The following is a 12,857-nucleotide window of genomic DNA, read 5'->3' as shown; positions in this document are numbered from 1 at the left end:
AAAATGGAACTGTCTTTAACCCTTTACCACTTAGAAATATATTTTGACGCATTTGTAGTCCCTTAGAAATTTTAAGTTAATAAAAGACCTTTCTTACATTACTCAAGTTTTAAAGGCTTTCTTTATACTGATGAGCACCGAACAGCATAAAACCTGAACAGACTGCGATTTTATCATAGGCTGCTTTGGTTTTAAGCTCACAGGCTGTTCTGGTTTTAAGCTGTTTGCACATAGCCATTTTCACTTTGCTTCTGAGTGGAAAAGGGTAAATATTCAGACGTACATGTAGCACTTCATAAATTATTGTCATTTATCTAAGCAATCCTCCACAACAAAGTACAAGGTGTCATAGCCAATTCCAAGTATCAGACTCCAAATAATGATTCCACAGCATCTATTGGTCAGAAGGGTGATATCATAAGACAATAATTAAAATGAGCCGTGCTCTGTGAAAAGGGGGTTTACTGCATGTGCGAAAGGTGCTGTCCCTGATTAGCCTGCGCAGGCTGCACAAGCTAATCAGGGACACCAATGTCTGATTTTATTATATTTTTCCTTTAAAGAAACCTCTTCTAAGCAAAAATCCAGTTTAGGCGGAGACTGCTGTAACTGATTTGGGATGACACTTTACTCATATGCATTAACTCTTTCAGTGCTGGAACCCAATTTTGAAGGCCTTTGCAAACAGTTTGGATCCAGATGAGACGCCTCAGAACGTGGCGTCTCATCAGGATCCAAACTGTTTGCTATTCTGATAGTATTTTTTGAAAAAAATCGAAGAAAATGCTATTTTTTGAAATTTAGAAGACAACATTTTAGCAGAAGACAAATTTCCCAGCATGCAAAGGGTTAAAGCCCCCTTTTCACAGAGCGCGGCTTATATGAGAAACACTATTTTGAAATCAGAACCTTCAACAGAGCTTTACAAGTGTGAAACGTCTAGCCTACAGAATGTGGACTACAAGTTCTGGGAATATTGCTGATGGTGTAGAAACATGGGTAAACACAATATATTCAAATACATTAATTTGAATATAAAGCACGATTAATGGTCAAAAGCTTTTACAAAAAGTGTCTGTCCTCATATAATATGTAACATATATCTGTCTGTATATTATACGTTCATAATAGCAGAAAGCTTTCAGAGGAATAAAATTGTTTATTTCCTAATAAAGGCATTATTATGTGGTTTTGCTGTTTTCCATTGTGATCTATATATGGAGAAACATACCAAAGACCTTTTAAAAGATAACAAAAGCAACCAAAGTTCCACCCACACATTTTTAGCATCATTAATACATAAGGAGTTGCCATAAAACCAGGAAATCTGCAGATGAAACAGCACACTCATAAAATCATTTAAGTTAAGCAGAAATTGTGGCCATATATGCACTGAAGTTGACAAGAAATATTCACATATAAAGAGAATTATATTTACAACAAAATTTCTTTTTTTTATATAAATGAAATATGCTCTGATCAAACCACACTTGTAGGTCTCCAGACAATTAGCGAATGCAATTAAGGAGACAGAATTTAGATTTCAGTAGAAAATCCTAGATTGTTTTACTGCAACTATGCGCCTTGCACACACCACATTTGTCTCAAGACTACAATTTGTAAGTGCAGGCACACAGACAAAGATAAAACCAACAGTAAATTCACTTCACTAATTTGGGTAATTTGATTTAATTTCATGGTGCAGTACTGGTAAGAATAATTCTGCCCCACGGTCTGGTGTTAGCGGTCTGGTGAGTGCTAACACGTAATAGGAGTCTTGCTCTGAGAAGAACTGGGCTTAATGCATGTGCATAAAGTATCATCCCAGATTAGCCTGTGAAGTCTGCACAGGCTAATAAGGGACTACACTTTCTGCTTTTTAGATAATTTTCATGAAAGAAAGTCTCTCCGTTTAGAAAATTCAATTTTGAGTGCACACTGCACAGGTTCATCTGGGATAAAAGCAACACACATGCATAAAGCCAAGTCTAAAGGTTGCCTTGGCTTAATGGATATGGTGTCTGCCTAGCCACCAGGAGGTCACCAGTTTGATCCCAACATAGATTCTTTAGATCTCCACCAAAGACACCAAGTATTGGCTCTAGGCCCAGGAAAAAGACCCGACAGCGTTTCAAATAAGCATATGGCTTTCAATGCAATCAAGCTAAAATAAATACATTTAAAACTTCAGCCTAGTTTTCTCAGAAGGGGGCTCATATGTGCTCAATTTTAGTGCCTGCCAACCAGTGATCTTTTTTTACCATTTTGGGAATGGGGCCGGTTCCCTTTGGATTGGGAAAAACGACGGCGTTTTATAATTGCCTAAAATAGTGTTGTTGTTTTGCTAACAAGTGCTCCAAAATTGAGAATAAAATTGGTTTCAATATTTATAATATTCACTAAGGTACAACTTATTAAGCTGGATGAGACGTGAGCTAAATGTTGATTTAAACTTATTTTTCTATATATAATATTCAATTGGTAAATATTTTGGTCCTATGTGGGAAAATATGTACTTTTTGAATGGAAATCGGGTCAAGTATCAGCCCCGAATTTTAAGGGGAAAAAACACTGCCAACAATTATCATGCATTTCCCAACTATTCTGGAACACCTCATACAATTCAGCTTCTTATATTGGATTGCAAAATCCCTGTGGGACAATATGATTGACAGTTGAAGATATTGACTTGTCTCTGAGTCGTATTTACATACTATCATTTTATTTTATACCACATATTGTAACAAACAACCAAGATACATATTTAACTTTTTGTTGTGAATTCCGGAACTGGAGCAATAGGCCATTACTGAGTATTTAAAATTTAATAAGTAAGTGTAACCTGTTTACTAAGAACAAATGTGTCGAGTTCTAAGAAAACTGGGCATAATGTGTGTGCCTAAAATGTCGTCCCAGATCAGCCTGTGCAGTCCACACAGGCTAATAAGTGACAACACTTTCCGCCTAAATTGAATTTTTGCAAGAAGAGGCTTCATTTTAACAAAAAATGTCATAAAAGTGGAAAGTGTCATACCTGATTAGCCTGTGCAGACTGCACAGACTAATCTGGGACGACACTTTACGCTCATGCACTATGCCCAGTTTTCTCAGAACACGACTCAAATGTGAACAGCATGACAATGCTGGGGCATTAAAATATGTGTAATATAAATATGAGACTTCTTGTATCACATGGAATATTAATATGTGTTCTTGTATCACATGGAATATAAATATGTGACTTCTTGTATCACATGGAATATAAATATGTGTTCTTGTATTACATGGAATATAAATATGTGTTCTTGTATCACATGGAATATAAATATGTGTTCTTGTATCACATGGAATATAAATATGTGTTCTTGTATCACATGGAATATCAATATGTGTTCTTGTATCAAATGGAATAAAAATATGTGTTCTTGTATCACATGGAATATAAATATGTGTCTTGTATCACATGGAATATAATGCTGACTTTAATTCATACAATTTGTATAAGCAGATGAGTTGAAATGAATGACATGAAATGCAAGTCACAGACTGCTGATAATATAAATCAAAGAAAAGTTGCTTAACAATGGAATTGTGTCTCAAACACAATGACAGCAGATCATTAAGTGCATTGAATATTCATTCTTTAGTTTGGCTCATAGACAAGAAAAGGAAATTGTGGCCTTTACTGAATGTAAACCATAGAAACGTGGCTAAATGCAAATCGTGGAATGTAACATGCTTTTCTCTTTATAAATATTCTTAAACAAGAGGGCCTGAAAGGCCCAAAGTTGCTCACCTGAGATTAAAAGGAACTGACCTGTTCTGTGCAGCCCAAGATGTCATTAGAACAAAATGTTCTTACCAACTTTCATGACTAGTGAACACCCTGGCAGCCACGTTTTTCAACAGACTAGAACCATTTTCATACACATACAAGATATCATTTAAACAAATATACTGAAAAGTTTTATGAAGATTCATAAGTCCAAAATTATAAGGACAAATGCCCCGCCCACTGGTGGCCATGTTTTTCAAGCAACTGAAAACATTTTAGAACTTGTCGAAGATATCATTAAGACAAATCTTCTAACAAAGTTTCATGATGATCATACAATAAATATGGCTTCTAGAGTGTTAACAGGGGTTTACTTTAGCTTTATAAGGAAAAATGCCACGCCCCCTTGGCGGCCATATTTTTCCACCAACCGAAACTATTTTCAAACTCATCCAAGATATCATTGGAACAAATCGTCTGACCAAGTTTCACGATGATCAGACAATAAATGTGGCCTCTAGAGTGTTAATAAGGTTTTACTAAAGCTATATATAGCCATATTAGGAAAAATGCCTCGCCCCCTGGTGGCCATGTTTTTAAAGCAACGGAAACCATTTTCGATCTCATCCAAGATATCATTGAGACAAATCTTCTGACAAAGTTTCATGAAGATCAGAAAATAAATGTGGCCTCTTGAGTGTTAACAAGGTTTTCCTATTGCCATATAAAGAAAAATGCCCCGCCCCCTGGCAGCCATGTTTTTCAAGCAACCAGCATCATTTTTAAACTCGTCCAAGATATTATTGGGATGAATCTTCTGACCAAGTTTCATAAAGATCAGACAAAAAATGTGGTCTCTAGAGTGTTGACAAGATTTTACTATAGCCATATAGCCATATTAGGAAAAATGCCTCGCCCCGTGGCAGCCATGTTTTTCAAGCAAACGTAACCATTTTCGAACTCATCCAAGATATCATTGAGACCAATCTTCTGACCAAATTTCATGAAGATTGGACAATAAATGTCGCCTCTAGAGTGTTAACAAGGTTTTACTACAGTCATAAATAGCCATAAAAGGAAAAATGCCCCGCACCTTGGCAGCCATGTTTTTCAAGCAAATGTAACCATTTTCCAACTTATCGAAGATATAATTGAGACCAATCTGCTGACCAAATTTCATGAAGATTGGACAATAAATGTCGCCTCTAGAGTGTTAACAAGGTTTTAACAAGGGAGTTAACTACCATGAGTATTAGAAGTATGTACAGGTTATCTTTCTTAAACATTAGACTGTTCACATGTTTTCACTGTATACATATAGAGAAAACTGCCCCTCCCCCTGTCGGCCATGTTTTTTCACCGATCGGAACCATTTTTGAACTCGTCCGAGATATCAATGAAACCAATGTTTTGACCAAGTTTCATGATGATTGGGCAATAATTTGACTTCTAGAGTGTTCACAAAGTTTCTCTATAGCCATATACGGAATACTGCCCTGCCCCCTGGTGGCCATGTTTTTCAATGGACCTGAACCATTTTTGAACTCAACCAACATATCATTAAGACAAACATTTTGACAAAGTTACATGAAGATTGGTCACCAAATGTGACTTCTACAGTGTTCACAAGGTTGTTCTTTTTTTTTTACCTAGTGACTTTGTTTTTGAACCAGCATGACCCAGTTTCGAACTCAGTCAAGGTATCAATGGGACAAATGTTCTGACCAAGTTTCATAAAGATCGGACAATAAATGTGGCCTCTGGAGTTTTCACAAGGCAAAATGTTGACGACGCACGACGGACGACTGAAGATGGACAAAAGGCGATCACAAAAGCTCACCATGAGCATGTTGTGCTCAGGTGAGCTAAAAAAACAATACATATTTTGAATTCTCAAACATTTTATCCTAGTGAATTTAGACACATGTGAAAAAAATTAACATAAAATGCAAGTAATAATTTGTATATTTAATCCTTAAAACACAATTAATACTGTAAGGGCAAGAAATTACCATAATAACTAACTTACATTAAGTCGGGCACAGTTTTTGCTATAGGACTGATAGATGCCAGCAGATAACATAATCTACAGGGACTGCATTCTTATATTGCAATTTTCAACTGAGCATATTAAGTTATGTCCATATAACAAGATACAAATCAGTTTGCTTTTATGCTAAAATACCCTTGAAATGCAAAACAATAAAATCATTTCAACCAGCGGCGCCACAGTGTATATGTGGATATCTGTAACACATCATAGGAATGAGCCTCACTCTCAACCCTTCACCACTTAGATATGACTTGTATTTAATCCTTTACCAGATACGTACTTAACCCTTTACCACTTAGATACATATAAACCCTTTACCACTTAGATAGGTATTAAACCCTTTACCACTTAAATATGTATTTAACCCTTTACCACTAAGATATGTATTTAACCCTTTACCACTTAGATAAGTACTTAAACCCTTACCTCTTAGATACCTATTGAACCCTTTACAACTTAGATGTGTATTTAATCCTTTACCACTTAGATATACATTTAACCATTTACCACTTAGACATGTATTTAACCCTTTACCACTTAAATAAGTTCTTAAACCCTTACCTCTTAGATACATATTAAACCCTTTACAACTCAGATGTGTATTTAATCCTTTACCACTTAGATACATACTTAACCCTTTACCACTTAGAAAGGTATTTAACCCTTTACCACTTAAATATGTATTTATTAGATTTGCATAAAGTCTTGTCCCAAATTAGCGTGAAAGGTCTACTTTCTTTTCTGCCTAAACTGGATTTTCTCTGAGGATGGCATTGGATTTTTTACTTCCTTTTCAGGAAAAATACAAGGAAAGCGGAAAGTGTCGTCCCTGATTAGCCTGTGCAGAGCTTATCTGGGACAACACATGAAGTCCTCTTTTTTCCAGAGCTAGACTAAAAAAAATTGTCTAGATGACATTTAAAGCATGCATACTCTAAAGCCATGAGTGTATTGTGTTCTTCAAAGGGCACACTTTGCAACCGAGCCGAAATATAATTGATATGAATTTCTTCTGACATATTTCATTAAGATTGGGCAATAAATGTATCCTCTAGAGTGTTAACAGGCCTTTTCTTTCATCTGACCTAGTGATCTTGTTTTCATTCCACATAATCCAATTTCCAAATCCCACAGAAATATCAGTGGGACAAAATGTTGTGATCAAGTTTTATGAAGATTGATTTACATATTGCCTCTAGGAAAGAGCAATAAATGTGGCCTCTTGAGTTTTCACAAGCTTTTGCTTTAAATTTGAAGTAACACAGATTTTGACCCACCTGAACCCAGTTCCCAACAAGCCGATCTATAATTGGGTCAACATTTAATATTCTAAACAAATTTCATGAAGACTGGACAAAAAATATGTCCTGTAAAAAGTATTCAAAACTTTGTATTCAATTTGATAGTGACCTAGTTTTAGACACATGACCCAGTTCAAAGCTTGGCCATATATCATTGGGACAAATGTTCTAACCAAGTTTTATTAAGGTAGGCAATACCAGACATATAGAGTGTCCACACGCTTTTTCTTAAATTCAACCAAGTGAACTAGCTCTTGACCCAACATGCCAAGTTTCAAACTTGGTGGCGATATAATTGGGACAAATGTTCTGGCCAAATTTCAAGAAGATTGGGCAATATGTGTGGCATCTGCAGTGTTCAAAGTTTTTTCTTTCATTTGATGTTATCACCTTGTTTTTCACCACATATGACAAAATTTTGATTACAGATATCACTGGGAAGAAATGTGCTCGCCAAGTTTCATGAAAATTGGGGAACAAATGTGTCCTAAAGAGTATTTGTATGCTTTTTCTGTAATTTTAGCTAATGACCTTGATTTTGACCCTAAATAATCCGAGGTTAAACCCGGCCAACATAACATAGGGACAAATGAAGATTGTGCAACAAATGCAGCATCCAGATTGTTCAAAGTTAAAAGGCTGAAGATATGACGACTTACAAAAAAGCTCTCCATGAGCAAATTATGCCCAGGTGAGCTTAAAACTTGCACAAAATATCTTACTTGAGAACTGAGCTGCAGCAGTGTAACATTAATAGGCTGTAATAAATTCCAGATTTTGGAAAATTACTATCAATTAACCTGATCAGCACTACCCTAGGATTCGACATAAAAATGCCAAGATCATTTCAATCAGCTATGAATTGCTGCTTTGCTAAGAAAACATAGGAGATTATATGGTCCCGTTGGTGTAAAAAGGTTCTATGTGCCTTCTATGTTCAATGTCATATGGTACCTTTTTGCACAAATTGGGCGAATTATGCAGTTTGATAACAAGTTTTTCACTGACTGGGTTTCTCATAAAGTAAGCTTTGAAAATATCATGTAGGAAAAAGAAATCAAATTTATTAAATTTCCTTGTTAATTAAAATATACCTTTCTGTTTTAAAACAAGAGCATGATATTCACATCTGATTTGTAATATAAATCAAGAATTATCTTAATGAATAACTTTTTAACGCATTTATTTGTAACTGCATACTATTTATTTCAGTTACTAAACAAGAAATGTTACATAGTCATTTATAAATTCTACCAGCAGTCAGTGTGATCAAGCACATTTCTTAAATATCTATATAACCTTGCTCTGTGAAAGGGTGGGGGGGGGGGGGGGTTAATACATGTGCGTAAAGTGTTGTCCCTGATTAGCCTGTGCAGTATGCCTAAACTGGATAAATTTCTTTAAGAAAATACTTTTTTTTAACAGAAAATATCATAAAAGCAGAAAGAGTCGTGCCGTATTAACCCTTTGCATGCTGGGAAATTTGTCGTCTGCTAAAATGTCGACTGCTGAATTTCTAAAATTAGCATTTTCTTCATTTTTTTTCCAAGAATACTATCAGAATAGCAAACAGTTTGGATCCTGATGAGATGCCACGTTCTGTGGCGTCTCATCAGGATCCAAACTGTTTGCAAAGGCCTTCAAAATCCGGTTCCAGCGCTCAAAGGATTAACCTGTGTGGACTGCACAAGCTAATCTGGAATAACACTTTACAAACATGAATTAACCCTCTTTTTACAGAGCACAACTCAAGTATTCATTTTTTACCTTAATGAGTGTGCAATTAAACATGTGTTTGAAAATGAATATGTATGTATAATATTATTTGTTGTTTTGTGCTATTAAATGTACAAACTTAGTTGTATAAATAACATGTTTACAGTACATTTATTTCCTTAAAACAATTAAAACCATTCTGAAGGCATTAATTAAATTTTTCCATGGACAGCCAATGAAAATTAGTGTAACTGAAATAAAACATAATCACAATTTCTTAAAATTTAAAGGTCACCAAACAGATACGATGATTTAAAACATCATTGAAATCATTATTTATTATAACCTTAATGTCACAAATTAGATATGATGTATCATTAAAAAGGCCTTCTATGTTGCTGTGTTTATCAGAATAAAAATTATTTCAATCATTGAGCAGACAATATTGCCCAAATGCTTAATAGATACATAAAGGAAACTCACTTTTTTCTTAAAGTTAAAGAAACTATCACTTATCTATTTTTTGGATTAACAAATCAAATAATTCATCTTCTTACAGCCTGCCTCTTCAAAAAATTATCATAAACAAAAAAAACAAAAAACAAAAAATGGCTCAGACTGGCCTTCTTGGACTACCACATGTGTGTATAGCGTTATCAACAGAAAGCAGGCAATGATTTTAAAAATGTCTCAACAACAGAGAAGAACAAACACTGCAGTCCAGTTCTAGGCAATAATCTAGGCAGCCTATCAACAGAATGCAGGCAACGATTATAAAAATGTCTCAACAAATTACGCCTATGATTTCACCCATGTTTACAACAGAGAAGAACAAACCATGCCAAATATCCTGTGCTTGGCCATAATATAGGCCTCTTACATATAAAACACATTGAACCCTTTGCATGCTGGGAAATTTGTCGTCTGCTAAAATGTCGTTTGCTGATTTTCTAAAATTAGCATTTTCTTCGATTTTTTTCAAAGAATACTATCAGAATAGCAAACAGTTTGGATCCTGATGAGACGCCACGTTCTGTGGCGTCTTATCTGGATCCAAACTGTTTGCACAGGCCTTCAAAATTTGGTTCCCACACTGAAAGGGTTAAGAAGTGAGGCCACATCTATGTTACATATGAGACAAGCTCTGGGGAAAATTGGGCTAAATGCATTTGTATGAAATGTGGTACCAGATCAGCCTGTGCAGTCGGAAAAGGCTAATTAGGGTGGAACTTTCTCCCTTTACTGGACTTTTGCTTAGAAGAGACCTACTACTCAATCTAATCTGGAACAACACTTAAGCCTTTCTCACTCCGAAGTAAAGTGAAATGGCTTTTGCAACCAGCATAGAACAGGAAAAGCCTGCAAGTAACTCACAGACTGTTCAGGTCTTATGCTGTTTGCTGCTCATCAGTATTTTACATTTTGAAATGAAGCCTTTAAAATGTGAATCTATAAAGAAAAGGTCTTAACCCTTTCAGTGCGGGAACCGAATTTTGAAGGCCTTTGCAAACAGTTTGGATCCAGATGAGACGCCACAGAACGTGGCGTCTCATCAGGATCCAAACTGTTTGCTATTCTGATACAATTCTATGAAAAAAATCGAAGAAAATGCTAATTTTAGACATTCAGCAGTCAACATTTTAGCAGACGACAAATTTCCCAGCATGCAAAGGCTTAACGCACATATATTAAGCCCCATTTCGCAAGAGAGAGGTTCATAAATTATAATTATCCTGACATTGCATGTTACCTTCATAATTCACTCAATTGATGCAGAAAGGTACTGTATCAATTGAAGGTCACATGGTACCATTTGCACCAATCTAGCAAGAAGAGGCGCCAGAGGCATGGATATTATCAGGAAGCCAGACAAATTCCTGATCTTCATCTTCATTACTTGTGCAAGTGTTCAAAACTTGGCAGACATTTTTTTGCAGTTTTCCACTGTCTTTGCAATCACATTGTCCACTGGGAAAAGTCCACCAGCTTTGATAGCTAAGCACCATAGAGCTGTGAAAATTTTGAGCCACATCTTGGCATGTTGTGAACACAATAGACACTGTAACAAGTTGACACTGTTGGCCTATAACTGGGTCAACCCTTTCCCACTCAGAAGCAAAGTGAAAACGGCTATGTGAAAACAGCGTAAAACCAGAACAGCTTGCGAGTGACTCATAAGTATCTAAGGGTTGGAAATGAAGCCTTTAAAACTTAAATCTAGTATGAAAGGTTTTTAATTAAATTGAACTTTTAAAGGGATTACACATATGTCAAAATACATATCTTAGTGGTAAAGGGCTATTTGAGAACTTATAGCATTTAAGTCTAATGTTGTGATATGCTAGGTAGCTATTTTGGCTTCCCAACATAATGTTTATGTTGTCTTTGGCCTTTATTTTCCCAAAATTGTTTTCATGTTGTCTTTGGCCTTTATGTTAATGGATTATTTGGGGAAAACAATCTGCCATTATAAACCATATTTTCAAGAAAGCAAACAAGGTTTGGCTTCTGCTTTTTCCCACTCTGCAAACGTAGTTGCAGAATCTAAACAGGTATAAATATTTATGCAAAATTGTCTTTACATAACATATAACAGCAACACTACAATATGAGGGATTTAGGGATGCTGCTCATCAGTATCTAAGATTTGAAGATGAAGCCTTAAAAACTTGAATCTAGTAAGAAAGGTCTTTCATTAAATATAACTTTCTAAGGGACTACAAATGCATGAAAATACATATCTGAGTGGTAAAGAAATTAATTAATTAATTGTGACACAAAGCCAAGAATCATAAGACTGTAATGGACACTAATCCTTCAATGTGTGACATTATGATCATTATGAGGATCTGCCTGTGCCAGTGAACTGTCACATTGGTAAGACTTTTGAAAAATGAAAGCTGTTGCCATGGCGATCAGCAATCACCGTGGAAATCTTAAGTATCATATAAGACTGTGGTAATGTTTGAAGCGACATCTTCTAGCAATGGCCACAGAATTGACATGTAAAATAGCTGAGAAAAAAAAATTCATCAGGCATGATATAATTAATTTTGAGAAGAGATTTGATTTAAAATATTTCTTAACATGTCATGTTTTGATAAATTAAATAGGGCGAAATAGCTAGCACTATTATGCAAAAAGAAAACACTAAGGGAATTAGTTTGTAAGAAGTATTTATTGATGTTTATAATATAGGTGACATTCGATTTTGTTAATTGCACCATTACATATCAAAAAGTTATCTAGTAAGTTAGATAAAAGAGTTGAGAATATTTTTTTGTTACAATATGATGTTGCTCTTGGAAAAAAAAGGCTTAGTGAATGTGCCTAAATTGATGTCCCAGATTAGCCTGTGCAGACTGCAGAGGCTACTCAGGGACTACACATTCGGCTTTACTGGATTTTTTGTTTAAAGGATTTTTTTCTTACTGAAAATTCCAATTTTTACAGAAAGTGTTGTCCCTGCATTGCAGACTGCAAGGTGTGACCTTGACCTTTGAGGAGGACCCAAACATGTTGCACACTGTTCACAAACTCTACATTAAGATCATTTTGCACCCATAAAAAAAGAGATGTGTTTGTCAGAAACACAATGCCCCCTATTGGGCTGCTTTGAAGCCATACATTTGACCTTAGATATTGAAGAATGACCTTGACCTTTCACCAATCAAAATGTGCAGCTCCATGAGAAACACATGCATGCCAAATATCAAGTTGCTATCTTCAATATTGCAAAAGTTATGACCAAGGTTAAAGTTTTGGGACACACACATACAATGAATGAATGACTGACTGACTGACGGACAGACAGGCCAATAATAACATACCCCGGATCATTCGATCCGGGAACATAAAATGGGCATCGCATAGCTGGTGCCAACGCTCGGGCGCGGGTGCAGTTTTGAATAAATGAAAGCGTGTCAGAACACTATTAGAGGTCACAGTGACCTTGACCTTTGACCTAGTGACCCAAAAATGAGTATGGCGTGTAGAAGGTGCAGATACATAT

General features: G+C 35.6%; 1 protein-coding gene across 1 annotated transcript in view; it reads right to left on the bottom strand.

Moving 5' to 3' along the window:
• The window catches only part of LOC127862413 (multiple PDZ domain protein-like), a 248,781-nt gene that overhangs the window by 46,687 nt on the left and 189,237 nt on the right, over positions 1–12,857 (bottom strand). The gene's annotated exons all lie outside the window — the stretch shown is intronic.

Source organism: Dreissena polymorpha, chromosome 16 (assembly GCF_020536995.1).
Source record: "Dreissena polymorpha isolate Duluth1 chromosome 16, UMN_Dpol_1.0, whole genome shotgun sequence".
Lineage (NCBI taxonomy): Eukaryota > Metazoa > Mollusca > Bivalvia > Myida > Dreissenidae > Dreissena > Dreissena polymorpha.
This window is presented reverse-complemented; position numbering and strand designations above follow the sequence as displayed.